Raw genomic sequence first — 14,084 nt, forward strand, 5'->3', positions numbered from 1 at the left:
CTCTTCCTCCCCCCCCCACCCGTTGGACAAGATGGGCCAAGGGATTCTTTTTTTTTTATTTTCTCCGATGATGTTCCCCAAAAGAGTTCGGAGATGCTCGCCCGAAATTTTTTTTAAAAATTGAAGCTTTATAAATGCAATTTTAGACCACCTAATGCGATTTTACGGCAAATAATGGGAATTGGAACTCGACCGGAAGTTTTCGAAACTGAAGTTCTACAATAGTACAGTAAAAATAGGGGTCGGACCCAAACATCCAAAAAAAAAAAGCTAAACCTGGTGCAAATTGTTTATTACCCTCCCAATAAGAACAGGTAAAAAGTCCCACCCCCATTGTGCGTCGGGTTTTGGAATGGGGGGCATCTAAAAATTGCAATTTTTGGGTATTTTTCCAGAATTTTTAGAGTAAATTGAAAGTGAGAATAATATGTTATACTAAATTTAAAAGCATGAAATTAAAGGTGTTTGACCCCCAAGAGGGATGATATAACTCGCCAATGCTACAGAGGCCCCCTATCCCGGTAAAACGAAGCAGTACCCCCCGAAACCCCCTCCATAAATTTTATATGGAAACATTATGTTATGCTAAGTTAAAGTTAGAAATCGAGTGTGTCCATCCTCCAAGATCGATGGTGCACCTCTTCTCAAAGCTACAGCATCCCCCCTCCGCAAAATAAAATAAATCCTCACCCCCCCCCTTTTATTTCAATTAGAAGTATTATTTCAATCAAATCTAAAATGAATTAAATCAGGACTGTCCACCTCATAAGAACAGTAGCTCACCTCCCAAAACGAAATTATATACTAAAATACTATCCCTCCCCCCCCCGCCCCCTCTGATGGTGCACATTTAACTAAATGGCCAGAAAAATTACGCTGAACTGTGTTTTGCTTTCAAATGATTTCTTCTAAGCTTGTAACAAAAAGTCTTCGTTATCAAGATGTTTTTTGGAATCTAGATCCTCAGCAAAATCTTTATTGTTGCAGATATGTCTAACACAGTTTGTGCATATAATTGAGCACTTCAGTGCACTTTCAGACTTTTCAAACATTCACTATATCCAATGAACCTCTCAGAGCAAGCACAAGATTTGAGACGCAAAAAGTCTTCTAGAGCAGAAGGCTTGGCTGATGTAATAGGACGCACATTATATTTCTGTGGTGCTTTCTTTGCATCCATCAAAAATGACACTAGCTTTCCCATACTTACAAGTTACCTAACCCTGCATTGCTGGCATATTTCCTTGAAGCTTACAGATCATTACAAAAAAAAAAAAAAAAAAAAAAATGATCAAGCAGGTATCTCCCTATCTATTACATATGAGGCAGTGAGAAGCAAAGGGATGTAAGTGGCAAATTAAAAATTTGGAGATAACCAGTACAAATGGTTGGTGAACCCCTCCTCTATCTTGGGGCAAGAGATGGTACTAGTAGACCTGGTAGTTGCTTCTATACAGCATGATTTAGAAAAGAAAATCAATGAAAGCCTACCTAGGATCTTATCTTTAAACGCGTTTTATTCAAAACTTGAAAATGTCCACTTACATACCTTTGCTTCTCACTGCCTCATATATGACACCAGCTGTTCGTTCTGTGATGGTGGATGAACCTTTTTCTTCAGATAATAGCACTTTAACAATACAAGATTTCTTCCCTTCTGAAACCAGATTCAATCGAATGCTGATGGAGAAGCAGCGCATAACTCGCACCAGAAGTTTTTAACAATTTGTTATTCCATCTTTACAGATAGTAACTACTCTCGTAACAGAAGCTAAAGACATAACTGCTTACCTCCTTTAACAAAGAAATGCCACAAAATTGTTTGCCTTCAATATCCTTTGATGTTACTACCCGAACGTTGAAGTTCTCATCGCAACTCACCTTATAATCAGCGACCAATACCACTACCAACTTGAGAGGTAGGAAACTTCTGGGGGCTTTAGAAACGGATTGTGATTTCCAAACTGGGAGACAAAAAGCTGTAAATATTTAGCATTCTATTGTTGTATTGCTCATTGCTCTCATCAAGACTTGTTCTATCGTTGAATCACTACAGGTTCTAGACCACCTGAATTTGTCACTGCGTTGCATCGTTGAATAGCTGATGTTTGATATGATCAATTTTTTTATTGCATAATGTACTCAAAAGTTGGAGATAGTGTTGCAAGTATATGTCTGCATATTTAGCATAATTCACATAACCAGCTGCGTAAAAGAGAGGTAGCTCAGTGTTTGCAAATGAGAACCCCCACCGACTTAGAGGAAGCAGAATTGCAGCATTGCCCGTCTCACTGTTGGCAATTTTGGTTTGTCCCCCCTTACGGTGATGGCAAAAGATTTTAGAAAAGTTGAAGTAAGTTAATCAAGAAGAAGTAGGGAAACTTTGGTCAGTTTGGACTTTTTTTATGCTGCACAGGAATTTTGTTTTCCAGCGCTCTAAACAGTTTAATAACTTCAAAGACAAATAATTTGGTTACTAAGCTAGCTTAGATCTTTTAGAATTATCATTCTGACATTACCATATCATTGTGTGGCATTTTGTACTTCGGAAAAGTTTAAATCAGGGAAATTTTTTTCGCGAACTTCACTGCAATAGTTAATTTTAGAATGTAAATTCAGGGTCAACCCCCCCCCCCCCCCAAGCGATGACGCACCCCCTTAAGTGTGACGGAGTATCCATCCAGAATAAAAACCCTCAAAAAAGAAAGAAATAGACCTTGAAAAAACTGCCTTAAAAATTCCAATGACGCAAAGCTGCTCCATAACCCCCCCATCCCCCCCCCTCCTGTGCACCCCTGTTAATTGGAATTTTTTTTCTGTAAGAGTTTATTATTTTACTATTATAGAGTGGTTTCTGCGAGGTTTGAGAATTATTTTTAAGTAATAGAAATTATTTTTATTTAAATACAGGATTATTTCGTCCCCCCCCCTTCCCCCCAAAACCCGACGCGCAAAGTGCTGGGACTTTTTACCCCTTCTTGCTGGAAGGGTAAGAAGTAATTTGCAACAGGTTTCACTTTTTTTTTTTGGATGTTAGGGTTTGGCCATTTTTTGGCCTAATTTTACTGTACTACAAACGTATTTGTACGTCATCTTTGATGATGTTAAAGGAAAGGTTCAGGGATTCTCGCCCCCCCCCCCCCTCCCTGCGAAAATTAGTCACAAAAACAAAAATTTTGACGATCTTTAAAGATTTAGGAGGAGGGCGTAAGTCTGGAGCTCTCCCCCGCAAATTTTTCAAAATTTGAAGTCCTAAAGCGCAACTTCAGAGTATATTTTTTTGTTGGGGAGGCGGGGGGGGGGGGGGGAGAGGAGGAATTAGTGACTCAAGCGCGGAAATTTTTCGGAAACAAAAACTAAAAATTTGTATGACACTTTTTTTATCACGTTATGGAAAAGGAGGGGATTAATCATTCCTTCACTGAACATTTTCTAAATTGAATTTCTAAATATGCAATTGAAAACCATCTTTGATGACATTAGGAGAAGGGATGGGATTTGGTAACTCTCTCCCGTAAATGTTTCCGAGTTGAAGTCCTAAAAACAAAATTTTAGAAAATTTTAATAATGTTGGAGGAGGGCTGAATGACGTTCTCCGGGAACAAAATTCAAAATTGAGTTCCTAAAAACGATTTTTAGACGGTTTTTAATGGGATATGGGCAGGGCTGAAGTCAGTGTCACCCCGAGAAATTTTTGAACTCACAAGTAAATAATTTACAAATGTTCTTACCGTATTTTTTTGTGATGATAGCATAAAGCAGTCGAATTGCCACGAAAAGTTAAAATCAGAAAAAGACATCAAGAAATTCGCCTTGTATGCTTGCTCAACCTTATTGTACTATCGAAATAGCATTCACGGATCCACATTAGGAAGAAAAATGCTAATGCATTCATTAAGTATCATCACATGCTTTCAGTGTAATATTTTTTTTTCCTCTTTTGAATAATATGTTTAGACACACAAGGCGATAATTTTTCCTTTTAGATAGACAGTGAGAACATTGCTTGTTTCAATGACCAGTATAATGTCATCACTATCATTAGATAAAAAAAAAGTTCAATTTTACTTTTTTGTTTGGAAAGTTTTCTCCCATTTGGAGAATTTTTGATTGGTAGACTCAGCGCCTTTTTGACTCTGGCGCCGTCACGCGCCGCACGACCTTGCACATAGGGACGGCACGGCCCTGGTTGCCGTTGTTCAAATTATGCGAAACTTTTTTTAGAATTGTTGTGACGTAAAAAGAAAAATACTGCAAGGAGAAGTGTGATTTGAAAAATCAGCTTTCGATTTTTTTTTTGGGGGAGGGGGGGGACCCCTGATACACCTACACATACACACCGTAAGAGGATTTAACGAAAAAATGGTTTATATTGATAAATTAGCTCATCTGAACACAGAATATTTCTAAGAATTATCAATTATTTCTTTTTTCTAAAAATGCCTGTTATCATATTCTTATATAACACTGTAATGCTCGTATTTATTGTAAGCCGGCAAAGGCAGTTCAATATCATCTTCTTTTATAACATTTACAGTAGCTTCTTTATTCAATAAAAAATGTAAAAGCACTTTTTTCGCAAGATTTTAATTTTCGCGATTTTCGTGTGCCCAGCCCATCGTTATCACAAAAATTTAAGCCTCACGAAATATTATTGTTCTTCAACTTTCAGTCTGTCCATTTAAAATTAAAGAAATTTTCCACACGCGAAATCGCCGATATCATTTTTTTCGCAAAAATAAATGCTTTTACAGCATTCGAACAATAATTCCTTTGAAATCTAAAACATTCATTCACGGGACATTCTCGGCAATCAGAAAAAAGTTACTAAGTCGGCGGCTATCGCTAATTCATACACTTTTCTTTGTAAGTCAAGCTCTATTCAATACAAATATTGGCGAGATATGAAAATTACGATGGCAGACAAACTAATGGCGTCAGATCGAACGTATGGTGTCAAAATGAGATGCCTGAGGTCATCTCGTATTTTTATGAGTCGTATTTCTTATGGAAACCGCTGAAGCACTTGTGTAAAATTTGCGGCAGTCAAATTCGTTTGAACCTTGATTTTTTTTTAAAGTTTATTTAAAAGTAGTTTCCAGAAATCGCTACAAACTACTATTTTTTTTGTATCGAACTATTCACTACACTACTTTTTTTGAAAAGTAGTGCTCTACACTACAAACTACTAAAAAATGTAGCTACTACAGTAGCGTCGCTACTTGTAGCGCGCTACTTCCAACCACTGGTGCAGTCGAACGTTCTTTCTTATTCATTGCGAATGCTTATATCTCATTTTTGAGATATAGCATTCTCAAATGCTATGTCTCAAAAATGAGATATAGCATTTGTAAAAATTTCTTCAAAAATGAACTATAGCAATATAGCATGTAATGCTACGTTTTACATGAAGTATGGAATAAATACGATCCTACATGGAAACAGGCACTGATTAAATTTTGACGTTAATCGCTTCAGGGGGGGGGGGGCTGATTTTTGCAATTGTTTGCTCGAATAAAAATGTCATAATACATACAATAATGTGAAAGATAAATATCTAAATGCCATCTGCTAGAGACGGCTATTTCACGTTAATAGCTTTTAGGGCCCTTTTTAGTCTAAAACTGGGCTTGACTGTGCTGCATGTTATTGTTATGTACTTACATATTGTATAACCACATTATTTAATTAAATCGTACACTATTTTCCTAAACGGTATACTCTTGGTTCTGAAAATCCGAACTACTAATGGTCCCAGCTAGTTCCGATTTTTGACATTTTACTGTAGTTTGACTGTTTCGTTTTTTTTCATCTGACCAAAAATATAAGTGGCTATTCCAGGAAATCGGTGATCGAAATAAACGGCAATAAATACTTGACTACTGATCATTTAAATTTTTCCTGGAATCGGGAAAATTCTAGATAGCAAACCAATGTGATAATTTTAAGTCCAAATAAATTAATTATATGTGGACAGTTCCACGGGTAACTAACTGACTGGCATTTTTAGAGCAAAACAGTGAGTATTTTCTAACGCTATGCAAAATATACGTTGTACAAACGATCTTTTCTCCTGGATTATTGCAATTTTTAAGCTGAATTTAATGGTTTAAGTAAATTCTTGAAATACATTTTGGATGATTTTTAAACATTTGTTAAAAACACGTTAACTGACTGACATTTAAAAAAGTAGTCAGTTACCATCTTTTGATAAATTTTTTAAACCATCCAAAATGCATTTCAAGAACTCAAATTATACTATTAAATTTAGCTTTAAAATGCAACAATCAAGGAGAAAATATCTTTTGTAAAATGTATCTTTTGCGCTGAATGGTACAAAATGCACACTGTTTTGCTTAAAAAATGTCAGTCAGTTACATGTGGAATTACCTAAAAATTACCTACGGTTATAAGTAATACTAACTAACCATAAAATATATTCCTAAATTATAGTACGTTTATTCGACTGACATGCTTTAAAAAGTGAAGTTTGGCAGAAAATTGAAAAAAATTTCTACATACTGATGTGCTAAGCACAAAAGTGGTATCTACAGTCAAGCTCAAACTGAGATACATTGGTATCCCTCGTGTAAGATGGTTAATTCATTCCGTGTAATATCGAAACCGTGTTATACGCAGGGTTGGCAAGTTTCTGCCGAGGCGGTTAAAACCACTGGTAGAAACGGGTTAAAACCAGCATGGCAAAAACTCACGAAATGAAAAATTAATTCTTGATATACAACAGAAAATGCATGGAAAAAATAATTAATTGTTAACCAAAGTACTGGAATTTTTATTACAAAATTATTGCAATTCAAAATCATATGTTACATTGTTTGGACCCTGCAATTGCCTCCTAGAAAAGGTGGTTTCAAAAATCTAAACAGGTTCTCAATTTACTATGCACAAATGAGAAATTTTAGAATTATCTTAAAACAGAAGAGCTAGCAGACAATGCATCAAGGAGCAAGCAATGTTCGCGAAACTTTCATCTATTGTATAACTGGTCCACCATGTAGTAACTGGGGTTATGGTAAAAATTTGACTGAAAAAATAAGTTTTGAGAAATGGGGCCAATTTGTTTTGCAAAACTGTGACATTAGGTACAAAATTTAGGCAAGTAAAATTCTGGCACTTTCTTCTTGAAGCACAAGACATCATACTTTCAATCACAAACAATTTAGAGGAAACATATAAGTGAGCAAATTACAATCCGTAGTGTCTGTTTAATTCTGTATGTCACTCCTCTTTCCTAAGCACCCCTGTATGATTTTATATCCTTTGTTAAATTAATCCAAATACTACGAGCCTCTGTAATTGGAAAGTTCCCTTTCTGAACTAAATCAAGGGCACTAGCATTGGATTTTATTTTTTTAAATTATGAAATGATGTTTAATTTTTTAGTTTACTTAAATATCATTTACTAATTACTCAAGGTAATAAAGACATTTTTAAGTTTTTGCCAGTTTCTGCCGGTTTTTACCGGTTATAACCAGTTTCTGCCACTGGCATGGCAAAAACTCTGCCGGCAGAAAGCCAACCCTGGCTTATACGAGACTTTTTTTATAAATATTTTTTTACTTATTTTTTAACCTAATTAATCTTGTGCCTATCATAAATGATGTCAATGTGTACCGTGTTGTATCGAAACCATGTTCCGTGTTATGTTATATCGAAACCGTGTTATACAAGACCTTGAAATAATGTAAATCAAGGAATGTGTACCATGTTACTACCGTTACTACACTGTAAAAAAAATTCGGAAACGTTTCTGAGTATATCGTGCAGCTGCGGTTCATGAAATTTTCAAAAACGTTTCTGAGTATTTCGGAATCCTCTTTCTGTAATGTCCGGAAACGTGTCTGAGTATTTCGGAATCCTCTTTCTGTAATGTCCAGAAACGTGTCTGAGTATTTCGGAATCCTCTTTCTATAATTTCCAGAAATGTTTCTGAGTATTTTGGAATCCTCTTTCTGTAATTTTCAGAAACGTTTCTGAGTATTTCGGAATCCTCTTTCCGTAATTTCCAGAAATGTTTCTGAGTATTCTGTGCAGCTGTGGTTCATGAAAGTTTCGAAAACGTTTCCGAGTATTTCGGAATTCTCCAAACAATTTTCAAAAACGTTTCTGAGAATTTCGGAATCCTTTTTCCGTGATTTTTTCTAAAAAATAATTCTTTTTTAATAGTATTGCATGCCATATCAGTTTCAATTCTTTGATATCTAAGAGCAATGAAACAAGCAATTTTAGAATCATTCGTGGATTTTTTTTTTTCTGAATTTCTAATGACAAATAGCATGGTTAACAGCATAACATATGCACAGTTATAAATTTTTGAAAATTTCTGAAATAATATAGTAGTTTCATTCATAATCACAAAATCGTCGGGGGAGGGAAGGGGAGCACTTTCTCAAAAGTGGGATTGTTTGTTAAACAATATTAAACTTCAGTTTTTCTCTCAATATTTTCAAGACAAAATTATCAACATATTGTATTTTTAATGCAGAACTTAAAAACATATCTTGTATCAAACTTGATAGATTTTATTTTCGGATAAAATTTGACAGAACGTACCTACACTTTTCGTTCCGAAATTATTTCACGTCAAGTCAATTTCTTTGACGAACAAAGTGTACCGAAAAGTACCAACAGAGAAATTGATGAATTTAAATATGACACCAAAGTCCCCCTGCTGGAACCATTCGGGTTTATTCCTCTGTTCTTGCCCTTTTCCAGTTTATCACAAATATAGATACTTAATCAAAATAGGTTACTGATTTAGAGTGTGCGCAAAATGCATTATATATTTTATTTATTAAAACATTGAACTCTATTACATGATTATTCCATTTCATATATACGAGAGCTCCCCCCCCCCACACCATAAGAGTGATGGTGCACCCATAAAATGATATAAAGCGCCCCCCACCTTAAAAAAAAGCAACCCCTTGAAAATGCCAATGGCACAGTCTGCGTGGTGAACGCCCCTCGTCTTCTCACCATATGTGCATTGCATATTAATAACATAGTATTTAAAAACTGATCACTTTTAAAACGATGACATGAAATAATATTACTTTTTATTTCAGCATGTAAATGCAGCTGTTCCATTTTTGCCACTGACTCATTTCTCCTGACTGTCCTACATTAAACTAGTATATCCACGAAGGAAATGTTATTTTCGGAACTAATGTCAAGGAATTTTTTTATTGTTAACCACATTTAACAAAATGAATAAGCAGATGAATTAATTTCATAACTATGTTCTTACTAATAGATAACATGGTCATTTTCTAATGGTATAAATATTTTTAAATGAATGAATAAATTATAATAAAAAAAGATAAATTATACCGGCACATTTTTTGTGAAGCATATTACAATACTAGAAAATATTTGCATTACCATATTTCTAATGAATTAAACAATTGATTTTTTTTTTCTTTTTGAACCAAAATGTATGTACATCCAAGTATTTCGAAATAACTTTTCTGTGATTGCTTCTCAAATATAATTCTTACTTCTTTTGCGTAATTAATCAGTTTCAGTTGGTTACAACAAATAGTACACCGCGCACATAGGTATGTAGGATAACTTTAAATTAATTCGATAAACCCAAAAACAGTTACAATTGGAGCCTCATCAAATGCAAATCAACAAAAATATAAATGTATATAACAACATGTTTTAAAATATTCATTAATACTTACAAGTGAACATGAGCGGAAGAAAATCTAAGTACCTCCATTACAACTGAATAAGTAATCCAAACGGTTTCGTTTCATTAAGTATAAACACAGATGTTGAAACTATTCACGCTTGAACACACAATATATATCTAATTATGGTCGCATTGGAAATTGTAAAGAAGCAAATGGTTATTAACTAACTTAATAGCTGCGTACATCGTCTAAAAAATCAAGGGCAGTCCAAAATGCAAAGGCGTAAAATTAGTTTCGACACATTTTACTACTCTCTAGACATGAAATAACAAGCAATCCAATGCTCTGCAGCAACCATACATAAGAAAAAAAGAAGTTCTCGTTATTTCCGACTCATTGGCGCCTGTGTTGGAAGGATGAAATAGGTTTCGAAGCGTTGCGTCATCACTTCCGCTTCTAGATATCTTGAAATAACAAAAAGCTTTCTGAATATTGAGGAATTCGCTATTGGATGAAGGATTCCTACTATTTCGGAAACGTTTCCGATATATCCAGAAACGTTTCCGAAATTTGTTACAGTGTACCGTGTTTTCTTACACTGCATTAGAAACAAAATAATATTAATCTTTTTGCTTTTAGAACACCGAATAGTAATAATGAGAAAAATAAAGTATGTATTTTAAAAGTTAAAAGTTAGTGTTGTACGGGGAGAGCCAAAGACAGACAATTTTTCGTAAAAGTTTCATAAAAACAAAGTAAAAACTTATTACAGTGATTATCCTAAATTTTTTTAAACAGTGTATTGAACAAAAACGAAATTCCTTCTTTTAAAATTCGTGTTGTATCAAAACCGAGTAGTATTTAAAATCAAGGTTTGTACCATGTAATATCGAAACCGTTTTATAATAATCGCAAATTTGGTACCGTGTAATATCAAAACTGTGTTGTAGAAGTACTCCTGTATTGCTTTATAACATTTTACACCTCCATGTATTTGATCTAGTTGCCACTTTTTCAGATTTTTTAAAAAAATATTTTCTATTCTCAAATGACCACAAAACATTGTATTTAGGTAAAATACATCACAAAGATCCACCTGGTGACAATAACTCAATTTTGTCAAAATGTGCAGATACGACTTTTGTGCTTAGCACGGCAGCACATTGCTTTAGAAAATTTTCCTGCCCCTTAGAGTTCCATCCATGCCCTGGCTAGGGGCCCCTTGTGCCAGCGCTACGATATGTTCTTGGCAGGGCCAGATATGGACTTTACGGCGTTCTTCACTACTTCAGATATGGGGGCTCTTTTATAACCTGGACAACTGTCGGGGACAAAACAGGCCAGTTTATAACGTTATTTTTTTTCTCCACTATGTATGTCTTTCTTTTCTTTTACTGGGGTATAAACCCATGTTTTTTTCTTTCTTTTTTTTTTGCTTTTGCTGTCTTTTTGGGATTGTCCTTGGTCTGACCAGTCTCCTGGATTGATTAGGAGAGTGATGCAGTGCTCCCTTTTAAATAAGATGCTGAATATCACCGATTTTGGGGGGTCTGTTGGTTCCTCTCCAGAGAAATTTTTTTAAAAATAGATTTAAATTTATGTATTTTGGGGCTTTATTAAGAGGATTATTGGGACTACCAAAAAAAAGGCAAACGAAAACTTTTTCTTAAGATGTTAACTTCTCTCTTATACGAGTTATAATCGATCAAAATAAAAATTTCTTTTGACTCGAGAAATCTTTGATCTTTCTCGACAGAGAGGAAGGGCGAGGGGCCGGGGGGGGGGGGGGGGGGTAGAGAAAAAATAACGCATCATCTCTTGCTCTCATTTGCGTAGAGTTCGTTTTTGATCATCTCCCCGACCAATCGACAAACGCAACACTGAATTAAATGTAAAGTGATCAATAGTACACTGTAACAAATTTCGGAAACGTTTCTGGATATATCGGAAACGTTTCCGAAATAGTAGGAATCCTTCATCCAATAGCGAATTCCTCAATATTCAGAAAGCTTTTTGTTATTTCAAGATATCTAGAAGCGGAAGTGATGACGCAACGCTTCGAAACCTATTTCATCCTTCCAACACAGGCGCCAATGAGTCGGAAATAACGAGAACTTCTTTTTTTCTTATGTATGGTTGCTGCAGAGCATTGGATTGCTTGTTATTTCATGTCTAGAGAGTAGTAAAATGTGTCGAAACTAATTTTACGCCTTTGCATTTTGGACTGCCCTTGATTTTTTAGACGATGTACGCAGCTATTAAGTTAGTTAATAACCATTTGCTTCTTTACAATTTCCAATGCGACCATAATTAGATATATATTGTGTGTTCAAGCGTGAATAGTTTCAACATCTGTGTTTATACTTAATGAAACGAAACCGTTTGGATTACTTATTCAGTTGTAATGGAGGTACTTAGATTTTCTTCCGCTCATGTTCACTTGTAAGTATTAATGAATATTTTAAAACATGTTGTTATATACATTTATATTTTTGTTGATTTGCATTTGATGAGGCTCCAATTGTAACTGTTTTTGGGTTTATCGAATTAATTTAAAGTTATCCTACATACCTATGTGCGCGGTGTACTATTTGTTGTAACCAACTGAAACTGATTAATTACGCAAAAGAAGTAAGAATTATATTTGAGAAGCAATCACAGAAAAGTTATTTCGAAATACTTGGATGTACATACATTTTGGTTCAAAAAGAAAAAAAAAATCAATTGTTTAATTCATTAGAAATATGGTAATGCAAATATTTTCTAGTATTGTAATATGCTTCACAAAAAATGTGCCGGTATAATTTATCTTTTTTTATTATAATTTATTCATTCATTTAAAAATATTTATACCATTAGAAAATGACCATGTTATCTATTAGTAAGAACATAGTTATGAAATTAATTCATCTGCTTATTCATTTTGTTAAATGTGGTTAACAATAAAAAAATTCCTTGACATTAGTTCCGAAAATAACATTTCCTTCGTGGATATACTAGTTTAATGTAGGACAGTCAGGAGAAATGAGTCAGTGGCAAAAATGGAACAGCTGCATTTACATGCTGAAATAAAAAGTAATATTATTTCATGTCATCGTTTTAAAAGTGATCAGTTTTTAAATACTATGTTATTAATATGCAATGCACATATGGTGAGAAGACGAGGGGCGTTCACCACGCAGACTGTGCCATTGGCATTTTCAAGGGGTTGCTTTTTTTTAAGGTGGGGGGCGCTTTATATCATTTTATGGGTGCACCATCACTCTTATGGTGTGGGGGGGGGGAGCTCTCGTATATATGAAATGGAATAATCATGTAATAGAGTTCAATGTTTTAATAAATAAAATATATAATGCATTTTGCGCACACTCTAAATCAGTAACCTATTTTGATTAAGTATCTATATTTGTGATAAACTGGAAAAGGGCAAGAACAGAGGAATAAACCCGAATGGTTCCAGCAGGGGGACTTTGGTGTCATATTTAAATTCATCAATTTCTCTGTTGGTACTTTTCGGTACACTTTGTTCGTCAAAGAAATTGACTTGACGTGAAATAATTTCGGAACGAAAAGTGTAGGTACGTTCTGTCAAATTTTATCCGAAAATAAAATCTATCAAGTTTGATACAAGATATGTTTTTAAGTTCTGCATTAAAAATACAATATGTTGATAATTTTGTCTTGAAAATATTGAGAGAAAAACTGAAGTTTAATATTGTTTAACAAACAATCCCACTTTTGAGAAAGTGCTCCCCTTCCCTCCCCCGACGATTTTGTGATTATGAATGAAACTACTATATTATTTCAGAAATTTTCAAAAATTTATAACTGTGCATATGTTATGCTGTTAACCATGCTATTTGTCATTAGAAATTCAGAAAAAAAAAAATCCACGAATGATTCTAAAATTGCTTGTTTCATTGCTCTTAGATATCAAAGAATTGAAACTGATATGGCATGCAATACTATTAAAAAAGAATTATTTTTTAGAAAAAATCACGGAAAAAGGATTCCGAAATTCTCAGAAACGTTTTTGAAAATTGTTTGGAGAATTCCGAAATACTCGGAAACGTTTTCGAAACTTTCATGAACCACAGCTGCACAGAATACTCAGAAACATTTCTGGAAATTACGGAAAGAGGATTCCGAAATACTCAGAAACGTTTCTGAAAATTACAGAAAGAGGATTCCAAAATACTCAGAAACATTTCTGGAAATTATAGAAAGAGGATTCCGAAATACTCAGACACGTTTCTGGACATTACAGAAAGAGGATTCCGAAATACTCAGACACGTTTCCGGACATTACAGAAAGAGGATTCCGAAATACTCAGAAACGTTTTTGAAAATTTCATGAACCGCAGCTGCACGATATACTCAGAAACGTTTCCGAATTTTTTTTACAGTGTAATAAATGCTGTA

This window comes from Uloborus diversus, chromosome 4 (assembly GCF_026930045.1).
Source record: "Uloborus diversus isolate 005 chromosome 4, Udiv.v.3.1, whole genome shotgun sequence".
In the NCBI taxonomy this organism is placed as follows: domain Eukaryota; kingdom Metazoa; phylum Arthropoda; class Arachnida; order Araneae; family Uloboridae; genus Uloborus; species Uloborus diversus.